This window comes from Vulpes lagopus, chromosome 4, assembly GCF_018345385.1.
Source record: "Vulpes lagopus strain Blue_001 chromosome 4, ASM1834538v1, whole genome shotgun sequence".
Taxonomy (NCBI): Eukaryota; Metazoa; Chordata; class Mammalia; order Carnivora; family Canidae; genus Vulpes; species Vulpes lagopus.
Genome location: NC_054827.1, coordinates 26747634 through 26759932, shown reverse-complemented (window position 1 = coordinate 26759932; position 12299 = coordinate 26747634).

Genomic DNA, 12299 nt, shown 5'->3' with positions numbered 1-12299 from the left:
AGCTGAAATGGTCATTGTGATAAACAGCATTGTAGAACTGAAAGACACACACCACGCATGTCACTTCAAAACTCAAGTGAAAAAAGTAATGTGAGGGGGGAAGACTGCTTTCCATTTCTGGGAAGAAGGAACACTGTAGATGTGTCCTGAAGAAACTAAGGGGAAACAGCCAGCAGTGAGAATGTCACTGCACTTGTCAGAGAAGTGGAGGAACACCACCTCTTTAGAAGGAAGACAGAACAGAAAAATAGCAGATTCAGTTCCCACAGGAGTGTGGCAGGCCCCGTGGGAATTCCCAGCCACTACCACAGTATACTTTGGAAGAGCTGGGTGTGTGTGTGTGTGGCTATTAAGCTATAACCCTGTAATTATAGCCATGGTAGCTAATGAGCTAGAAGTATAAGGATCGATGTTAATCTGACTTCCTTGGTACCCTCCTTGGGGATAATGAAATGATGAATATTAATATTATTATTAACATTATGATTAACTAATAATAAACACAATACTATGTAGTAGAGAAGGGATCATTATTATCATCTTGCAGATTATTGAAGCAAGTTGTTGAGCTCAAATGCTGTTTTTATTTTATCACTTTACTGTGAGCACAAATTTCTTATGTCTTATTAGTAGTGAGGCACTATCAATAGATAACATAAACCTTCCAATAGAAATATGCTATTTAAATCCTAAATATATTATACATAAGTCATATATTTCCCCTCAAAAATGGATTTGAAAATGTCATCATACACTGATATTTAAGGAGTAAGGAATATGGATTTTATTTATTTATAGTAACACTTTATGGAGCTTATTAGAAAGCTATTTAGAAATATGCCAAATTTGAAGAAAGAAGAGATTTGATGGTTAAATTTGTTTGGAGTTACATCTTTCTCCATGATAAAAGTAAACAGAATTTTTCTTTCTTTCCAATTATTCCAAAACGATCAACGCATATTCTTAAAATTTCTAAGAGATTTTCTTTAAGGATGAATCCAATCCAGGAAGAAACTTATGAAAAACCTGTAGGAAATTAAATGGTCATGTTTGGAAAATTTTTCTAAACCTTTACTGTGGCATACGCCCCAATCAAGTCAAAGAAAGAAGGAACTTAACAGCAGATTATGAAATCTAAGACTCAAAGATACAACCCTGGCACTCAGTTCTCAACAATTTGGCAATTTCTGATTATTTCACCATGGGAGCTCTCAACATCATTCTTCCCTTGGAAGGGTTAGGATATATAGATGGCACCTTCAACCACACAAAGAAGAAATAAATATTTAGACTCAGGTGGAATTAAAGTCCATTTACTTTGTGCGTCTTTTTTTTTTTTTTAAGATTTTATTCATTTATTCATAGACGCAGAGAGAGAGAGAGGCAGAGACACAGGAAGAGGGAGAAGCAGGCTCCACGCAGGGAGCCTGATGTGGGACTCGATCCTGGGTCTCCAGGATCACACCCCAGGCTGCAGGCGGCGCCAAACCGCTGTGCCACCAGGGGCTGCCCTGTGCGTCTCTTTCTATGAGAATAGAACGCTTCCAATTTTGTCAGTTATGTTTCCCTTTGATGTTACAGATTGGTCTGCTTTAGAACAGTCCACACATGCTGATAGCAGGACACTTTGTGTTCCTTAACATAAACATAACTCCATGAAACCACAATTACTTCATGTCAACTTCTAGTTTGTAGTTTTGGTAAAAGTCTCAGTGTGGAAGAGAGTCTGCAACTATGTTGAGTGTAGGAGCCTGAAAAACAGGGATATGTAATAAAAGAGATCAGACCAAGAGAAATCATTAACTTCCTGCCCTACTGGTAGATTATACATCAGTTTTTACTATATCTACTCATGAAAGAATGGTATAAATAAATATTTTATTATCCACTCCCTAACCTGTTAGAACATCATAAACTTTCCCTTTTAGATTATGCTTTGCACCAGAAACACATCAAAATGTTATAGCATGAAAGAATCCTGGGTGTCTTGTCTGAAGTTCTTAATTTTATAAATGATAAAAGGGTTCAGAAAAAATTTTTCCTTTCCCGGGGTCAAAAAGCTGATTGCTTTCAGAAGTAGGTTTAGAACTGGTGTCCTACTCTTCCAGTTCTGCACTTTGCCCATGAGCTTCCATAGTTTTTACTAAAAGCCCTGTCATAAGCCTCCCTAAAACCCTAGTAGCTTAGGCTTTCTTTCAAAAACCACTTCTGAAAGTGATAGTGTGCCAAATCTTAACACCTTAGAAGCACTGACTTCTCAGCAACTAGAATGCGAAGTTACCATCACAAAGGTTTCCTGTTACAAAGGAGGTCAACCACTAAGCCAGCATTGAGCAGCCTCCCCTGACACTTCTTCTGAAAACAGTATTCCCCCAAAATAAGAAAGAGCTTTCTATATGTTTTCCCTGTTTACTGAATGTGTCATTTTTCCATAGCTAAGATCTTCCCTGGTGTAAGAAATAGGCCCAAGTTGAGACATAAGAGAGTTAAAGGCTTTTCCATCATCTTTTCCTGGAATGCCTTAATAATGGTCCAAACGCCCAGGAATTTCTCAGGGTAAAATCCAAAACTGACCCCCTATATGCAGGGCAAAGAGAGAACACAGGAAAAAAGTCAGACCACTCCACATTGGGAAGTGGCAATTTTAAAAGGCAAAGGAACTTACATAAGAGGCTTGTCTTGGGCAGCTACAAGACCAGTAGATCTCCACACCCACCTGCCACAATCTTGAGAGTTTATACAGAGGCCTTAACTGGGTTCAATAATATGCACAACCAACATAGCTTCAATAACACATTACTTCCTAAAGGCTAGGACCCTGAGGTAGCTCCTAGTGTGGAAACAGTGGGCAGGATATATTCTCCAAGGACAGAGGAAGGGGTGGGAAGCATCCTATTGCCCAAGTCCAGCTCACTGGTCAACCAGTGGTCACATCTTCTTGATGACCACCTCCAACAATCAGAAGACAAATCCACAATGACTCACCAAAAATATGAGATAATATAAAGTCTAAATTAAATTATAATCCGGGGATCCCTGGGTGGCTCAGTGGTTTAGCGCCTGCCTTTGGCCTGGGTGTGATCCTAGAGTCCCGGGATTGAGTCCCACGTCCGGCCCCTTGCATGGAGCCTGTTTCTCCCTCTGCCTGTGTCTCTGCCTCACTATTTCTGTGTCTATCATGAATAAATAGATAAAATCTTTTTAAAAAATTACAATCCAAATATGATCCAAAATAAAAATAAATCCATTAAGCTGTATATTTCTTTGTATACGATATATTCTCTGAGTGATAAGACCAAAAAAGATACAATAATGGATATAACTAATCTTTGAAATGAGAATACCGAGCCCTTTCATGCTAAATGTATCTACCATTCATAGCCAGATCTCCAGTGGCCCTGGAACATGTGAATTTGAACCCTTCTTCCCAGTGTACTCAATATATAAAGCAGTCTGAACTTGGTGGAGATGACTTTACTTTTCTCCAATCATTGCTTTTAAGCATGCTCTGCTGAATCTCCATCTCTCGGTCCTTATTTCAGACAGACCCCATAGTCTCCAAATTTTTTTCAGGTATATGAAAAAGCCCCATTTCCTTAATGGTGACTCCCATGCAGGGATTAAAAGTGGTTTGGTCCAATCTAAATCTAATCTCCTATCTAATTTAAAGTGTCTCCCCTGGCCACATGGGTGGCTCAGCAGTTGAGCATCTGTCTTTGGCTCAGGGCATGATTCCAGAGTCCCGGGATTGCGTCCCACGTCAGGCTTCCTGCATGGAGCCTGCTTCTCCCTCTGCCTGTGTCTCTGTCTCTTTCTCTCTCTCTCTCTGACTATCATAAATAAATTTTAAAAAAAAAATTTTTTTAAATCTTTTAAATAAATAAATAAATAAAGCCTCTCCCCAACTGCCTTCACTCAGGGTTGCATTGCGGGGGCGGGGGGGGGAAGGAAACTAGCCTGTTCCCCCTCCTGCCCTTCCCTCTCTTCCCCCATTCCCGTCTCATTTCTGGCTTTTCTAGGGTCTAAGTTGCAGAAGATGAGATTAAAGGAAAGGTATATATTCTTTTCCTTGCTTAATTACTTTGCATTTTAGTTCTCCCTTGATTAATACTGACTGGCCATCCATGACCTTTTTGAGGCAGATATCCAAATACTAGCACTTTTGCAAGGTTCAGGGGAAGCTCCTTCGGGAGCTTTGCAGACACTCCATACTGCACAGTTCCCAGACTAAAGTAATCCAGTTTTTGGCTTATCTCTTAAAATTCTCCCTATCCCGAATAGAATATATCCTCCTATCCCAACCTATCACTACAGTGTTCTCTTGCCTCGGCAATGTACCTCTGGGACAAAGTGCTTTTAAGATCACTTCTACCTTTCATAGCATTCTCTTATGCCATGGGACACGCAAACATCTTTTCTGTGCCAAATGGAAAAGCAGGCTACTCCCTGGTGCCTGCTCATTCTGTTCTGTTATTAGGACTACTCCATGTGTCATCCTGCCTTCAAAATTCCCCAGGTAAGGAGGAGCCCCAGTCTCCACTCATGTATACCTCAGGGGTCAGGGAGCCCCAGGCTACTCTCTCAACATCTCTCACCTTCTCCTGCTCTGGCAGTCCCAAGGAGAAGGTATAAGGCCTTGTAATTCAGCCAGCTTCTAGCTTAAGAGAGAGATGCCAATTTCCTCTGATATCAGGTTCCTTCAGTATCTCCTTGTGGTTTCTATGCAGCCTACCTAGCTGGTCTGAAGGAGGTGTTACCCTCCTGTCCCTGAAGTGAATGGGGAAATGTTGCGGTCCTCCCCAACAGCTCACTACCTTTATGTATTACCTGCTTCCCTCTGTGGGTTGGGCCTGAGTCACAAGGTAATCAAGTGAAGAAGTGAAGATCCCAGGACAAGACTGGCCACAATTTAGTAAGTTCACAGAGTATCACTATGCTTATATTATCTTTGTGCCAGGCATGAAATCAGGGCAGCATCACAAAATCAGCAAGGTTGGTATCTGAAATGTCCTATAAAGGAAAGGAGGGCAATTCTTTACAGAGGTCAGTAACACAGTATGAAAGATGAGCCAAAAACTCATTCTGGTAAATAGGATTGAAAATGTCTATGAACCCTTTTCATCTACAGCAAAAGTCAGTCTGCCAAGAAAAAACATTTGGGAAATACTGAAGCAGTAAGTGATTTTTATCTTGATATTAAAGATACCAATACAATGCATATTTAATTAATTAAAATTGAGTTTGATAGACTGTCCTTTACTATATTATTATGAGCATTCAATTAAATGCACTATTACTTCTGGAATTTTAGAAAATGGTCAGCTCTTTAGTTATTTTTCTCTTCATTAAGTTAAATTAATATATAATTCTTAGGTTTCTTCCTCAGCCCCAAGGCAAAAATTCTTAATTATTAAGAATTTTAATTTAGAAAGGTACAACATAGGGGAATATCACCAATTCATCAATGGTACTGTAATAGTGTTATATATCACAGATGGTAGCCACACTTGTAGTGAGCACAGTAAAATGTGTTGTACACCTGAAACTAATGTAACATTGTGTGTCTACTATACTTCAATAAAAAATATTAATAAAAATTTTTAAAGAATTTTAGAAATTATATTTTTACCACCTAACTTTATTATTCTCTAGTTGCCCGTGAAATTTCAAAATATTCATAGATAAAAGTTTTCGTTAGGTTGACCAGATGTCAAAATGCTGTATAGGCAGTTTCTAATTTATGAGCTCAATGTAGCTTGGCATTTATGGAAGCTCAAACAATTGTTAAGCCAAATGCCATGCCAAGTGACCAAAGAACTCTCCTTCCTTTTTTTTTCCTTCCAATTTCCTTTTGGAGATTCTACTCTCCAGGTCTCTTCAAACTCTAGCTGCCCAGAAATGCTCCTAACTATATCTTTATTCTTTTTTCACCTAGGAACTGATCAAATTTAATTAGGAGGCATTAAAAGAAAAGTGAATTCCCACTGCTATAATTTATTCTTAATGGTGATACTCTTCTGCACTTAAAAAGCATCTCTGGTCCTGATCCCACCTCCTCATCATCCCTTTGTAATTTCTGTTACAAAAATGTGATCACAAGTATTCCTGATGGCCTAAAGTGAATGCACATTTGAATTTTTCCTTGGAAACATTGTTTCAGTTTAGTGCTATTGTGGCAACCAGAGACAATAGGGGGTGGCCTTGTGGATCCAACCACCTGTAATTGGTTTCTATAGGAAACAGAAAAAAGATACAGTTATGAGCATTTCTCCCACATTCAGGCACACTCCCCAAACCCTAGTAGTATTAAATCAAACTTTTGGTGTTTTGCAGTCTTTTCATTCTAAAAAATTATATCCTTCTGTTTTATGAAGTAATCTTGAATTTTTTTGTTGGTGAATTCCTCCTTTTCACTTTTCTGGAATATCTTTCTGAAATTCCTTGACTTTCACAAATGGTGTTCTGATGCTTTAATCTTTTCTCTCTTATTTTCCATTACTGTTTTTCATTTTTGTGTGTGTGGGTGGGGGGGGAGGGGGTGGTTTGGCTAAATGGTTTTGCAGTACTATAGAAATAAATTCTTTAATTTTACTTCTACATCTTATTTTGAGTATTTGTATTTTCTACCATGATTTTTTCTTTTTAATTTTCAAGTTCTGTCTTGTTTTTGGACATTGATTTTGAAGCATCCTATTCTTTATACATAAAATATTTTTCTTATCTTTCTAGGGATATTAATGATAATTTTTAAAAATGTTTTTCCACCATTTGTCTTGGCACGTTTGTCTTGGTGTCTTTCACTTAGAAACTTTCCTCAATTATCTGGTAACATTTTGTGTCTTCTCATATTTACAAAGGGAGCTAAAAAGCTGATGGAAGATGTAAGCTTAAAGGCAGACCTTTGGTACCAAGAGTTTTATGGTAGAGAGAACTGGAGGACTGTTTATTCAGCACATTCAATGTCAGTCTCTTTAGGTCTTTTTTCTTTTGAATTGGTCAGATTCCATAGAGCTTCCTCCTGGTTTATGCCTGGAAGGTAAAGGCCTGACCACCTTTGTCTCTGGAGCCCATGAAGGGAACAGCCACAAGGAAGCAACATTCAATGTACATATATGCATTTAGCTCCCTGTTTTCAGGACGCCTCAACTCTCAAATATATCAGATGTCCCCCAGCCTAGACACCATCTATTTTACCCTCTCCAAGGAATAAACCTTCAATATTATGTATGGAGAAGGAACAGAAATATGGGATCAAGGTGTGGGGTGGGGAATCTAGATACCTAATAGTTCTAAACAGGTTTCAAATAGTTCTTTTATTTATCTCATGTTATTTATAATAGTATTTATATAATGTCCTTTTTAGGGCTGTCTAGTATCCCATATATACTATAGTTTATTTAATCATTCTTCTATTTATGGACATTTAGGTTATTTACAGTTTTGATGATATTGGGAACAAATATATGATGAATAGCCTTCTAGCTAAATCTTTGTGTATATGCTCAATTATTTACTAAGTGTAAGTTCCCAGAGGAGGAATTATAAGATGAAAGGATTTGCATATATTTATCAGATCCACTACTGTGCTTGTGAGAAAGCAAACTACTTTTAGTGATATCCAAGACCCAACATGATCTGTATCTGGGCCCCCTTAACTCTTTGAACCCTTTCCAACATTTCCTGTTCTCACACCTTATTCTGGCCTTGGTATGTACCATTTTGTTTTCTGTCTCAGGATATTTGCACATTCTGTTTCTTCTATTTCCAGTCCCCCACCCCTCCTCTGTCTGGTACAAGCCTATCCATCTTTTAGTTTCAGCTCAAGTGTATTCACTGTGAGAACTTCCCTGAGTCAACCAATCTGAATCAATCATTCCCTTTTTTGTGCCACTGCTGTATCCTATTTCTATTATGGACCATATAACACTATATTGCATTATCTATCTCACTTATAAAATTATACAAGCTACTTAAACTCAAAGATATTGTTTTATTTCACTATTAAATATTCTTCTGATCCACAGAGGAACTGACTTCTTATATTATGCTAAATATTTTATATACTCTCATTAAATCCTTATAATCTGATGAGAAGTGCATTATAATTTCTATTCTGCAGATAAGGAAACCTCACCTTAGACAGGTACTTCTGCAAGAGTCACAGTTAATCAGCAGCACAGTTGGGGTTCAACCCCAGGCCTACCAGTTTCCAAAGATAGTATCCTTTCTTCTTTGCTCTTAAATAAATCAACGTGTCCTTCCTCCATGCATGTTCCTCCCCATACTTCCTGTATTGGCTTTCTAGGGCTGCTGTAACAAATTACAACAAATTTAGTGCATGAAAAAAACAGAAACTAATTCTCACATCACTCTGTATGCCACAAGTCTGAAATTAAAGTGTCTGCAGGGCAGCACTCCCTCCCTAGGTTCTAAGGATAATCTATTCCTTGCTTCTTCCTGCTTCCGGTACCTGGTTATGGCTGCATCATTCAAATATCTGCCTCTACTTTCACATGGCCTTCTCTTCTCCTTCTGTCTCTCCCCTGTGTATCTTGTATAAGGACACTTGTTGTCAGGTCAAGGACCCATTCAGATAATCCAGGATGACCTCATTTTGAGATTATTAATTATATCTGTAAAGACCCTTTTTATGAATAAGATCACATTCACTGGTTCTAGGACCCAGACATATTTTGGTGAGATAACCAATCTATTACAACTCCATCTTCTTATTATACCTTTGAAAAGAGACAGCATTGTTTGGAAGAAATACCTTGGCTCTGAAACAGATGGACTTGAATTCTAATTCTAGCTCTGCCTCCTAGTCCCTTGTGCCCTTTGATCAGTAACTGAAAACCATGAGCCTTTCCCTCACCTTGAAAATGGAAATATTATTTGTTCGATGGACTGGTTTGAAGATTAAGTAAAATAAATCACCTAACACATAGTGGATAGAAATAACTGCTCATTCTCTCTCCACCTTTATATATAACCCCTCTCAGAGGCCAAATCACCAATTGATATGAGACTTTATTAAAAATCACTGAAAACAAAAGTTCAGTTTTTAAACACGACCATTGTTTGAACTCTGCACTCTGTGCTCTTGGTTAGTTTCTGTTTTCAATTTCCTTGGATCTGGTTCTGATTTTAATATAAGTAAAAGTCTTATGGCTACATAGTCAAAATATGAATTTTAAAGCATTTTTTTGCATTTTTCTCAATAAAACCAACAAATATTTAAGACATATGTATTATCACATAGTGCCAGTTTATAAGCCTCAAAAAATGTGTTAGTTTATAGATATACTTCTTTTTTTTAAAATCCCAAATAGCATTATCTAACCAGTCACCAATCGTATTTCCCACTTCTTTTGGCTATTTCCAAACTCTAACTTATCTTCAAAGAATGAATATCTGCTACTCCTGAATATGTTCAAAAGAATGTGATAGGCAGCATAGTTGGGCAGAAAGAACAATAACAACTTAATTGGAAGAACTCACTTCACACTCAATGTATTATTACCAACTATTAGACCTAAGGAAAGTCATCATCTCACTGAGCCCATTTTTTCTTCTATAAAATGGTGATGCAGGTATCCGCCTTGTTAACTTTCAGAGCCACTGTTAATACATGCTTCATGTTAACAAAATACATAGTGCCTGGATTGGGCTAGAAATAGAAAGTTGATTCTGAAGAACAGAGATCTTGACCCTCTCAAGTGGGCAGAATGAAAATAATATTGTCTTTAAAAGCATTTATACATTGTTTAAAGTGTTATATGTTACTGGACCCTCATGCTCCTAGTAATGATGGCCACCCCTAGGATCATAGGAAGATACAGAACTCAACTTTAAGACTCTCTTAACTTTATGATTAACCATGGGAGTGGGCAATACAGCACACCTACCTGCTCAAATTAATAAGACTTAAACCTCCCAATTCATTGCATCACGTTTCAAAATTCTCTTCCAGGTCCACGTCCCCTGTACAACATCTTACAAATTCTCATTATAGTTTGTAAGGGACCATCTGGATGATATATCTGAAGATCCTCTCTCCTTCCAGACCTCAGTGTTATCTAGTGGTCTGGTGGGCCCCAGAAGCAGGCACTGCTGGCCCAGTAGCACATGAAACTCTCTTCCTCTGGGCAAGACTACAGGCTCCTTCCTGCTTATCATTATTGGAGTGTCCTATGCCTCGTCCTGCTGATTATTACAAAATCTCATATAGCAATTAAAGGAAATGTAAACACTTTTAACTATACCCTTCCCATTAGCCCAAAAGCAGACTACATGTTACGAAATGCAGGATAATAAATGTTAAAGAGTAGGAAAAACCCAAATATCATACTACCCTAGAGTAAGGAAAAGAGAAGAATGCAGGCCAAATAATGAAGTGGCTTTGAGATACAACCTGCTAACTTCAAACGCATTTATCCCATTTTAAGATCTCTTCAATCCCATGAAAATTAAAAGCATAGTTGTCTCACAAGCAAGACTGTCTAGGTGCACAGCTAACTTTATTTCCCAGCCTTCCTTGTCGTCAGGTATAGCCCTGTGATTGAGTTTCTAGCCAACAGAAAATGAGCAGAAGTTATGTGTATCACTTCTAGGCCTAGCCCACAAGCATCCTCCCGGCTGTAAGGAAGATAACCCCCATGCACCTTGTGCTAAAAAAGTGGAGTCTCCATTAGTCTGACTGTTACCCAGGGAATGAGTGCTATCTATTCACATGTTTAACTATCCAATGCCATCATGGGAACAGAAAAGAAAGTTACTACATTTAAGACTTCACATTTGAGACATAACTTTGAGAGTTTGGTTCCTCTAAGTAATAGACTCCCAACATTAATTCCTTGAAATAAATCTAAAAAGCATGTATTTTTTTTTAAGATTTTATTTATTTTGAGAGAGCACGAGCAGGAGTGACCACAGAGGGAGACTCCTCACTGAGCAGGAAGCTCGATTTGGGGCTTGCCCCCAGGACCCAGAGATCATGACCTAAGCCCAAGGCACCTACTTAACTGACTAAGCCACCAACATGCTCCTAAAAAGCATGCATTTTGAAAATATTTTGAGTCATGTTGGTGTCACTAAAGTTCTTAGAGGAAATAGTGAGATTTGCAGTCAGATAGGCCTGAATCTGGGTTCATGTTTACCACCTGCTACATTCACGATGTTGATCAAGTTTCTCTAAGCCTCAGGGCTTTTTTTTTTTTTTAATGTACAATATTGGGATATTAACAGGATCTATATCATAGTATTGCTGTTTATCTCAGTGTCTGGCACATACATAATAAACATCCAATGAAGGTTAGCTGTCATTCAGAGCATATCCTCCCATGTAAGTTTTTAAACTGTAATAGTCATTAGTGCTATTACGAAGTCATTCTGCTTTTTCTTCTAGATGAAGGGTGGGATTGTACTTCACATCCCTTAGAGTTTTATGTTCACATGTGATTTGTTTTGACCAATGAACTCTAAGTGGAAATGATATGTATCATTTCCAGGTGGAAGTTTTAAGAGTCAGCAGGCATTTAAAATGCTATGTCTTGGGGTGCCCGGGTGGCTCAGTGGGTTAAGTGACTCTTGGTTTCATCTCAGGTCATGATCTCAGGGTTATGGGATCAAGCCTCATGTTGGGCTCTGCACTCAGCCCAGAGTCTGCTTGTCCCTCTCTCTCTGTTCCTCCCTACACTCATGTACTCTCTCTGCCCTCCACTCTGAAAAATAAATAAAACATTAAAAAATAATAATAAATAAATACAAATAAAATGCTATCTCTTTTTTTCTTCCATACCAGTAGCAGTGATGCAGCTAGTGGCTACTCTGTCAGCTTGGGTCAGAGAATGAGGAAAACACTAGCCAACTCATGCTGTATATCTAGCGTGGCCAAGAAATAAATCCTTATTTTAAACAATTAGGGATTTGGGAATTTATTTATTACTAGCCCCTCTTGTCCTTTATGGGAACAAATATTCATATGGTTAGGTTAATTTTTAAAATAATTTCATTATTTTATAGCAACCTCTAATACTAATAGCTGACAATTAGAGTACTCACAATATTCCAAGAACTGCTATGTACTTAAGATGTGTTAACTCATCCATTTCCACAATCCATTTCCACAATAACCCAATGAGATACCTGCAGTATTCTTATCCTCCACTTAATAGGGACAGAAAAGTTAAGTAACTTCCCCAAGGTTGCACAACCAGTATACACTAGAAGCCAGTTTTTAAAACAGCGTACCTGAGGCCTGTGGCTCTATTAGTCACCTTGCATCCACTTGCTGCCTA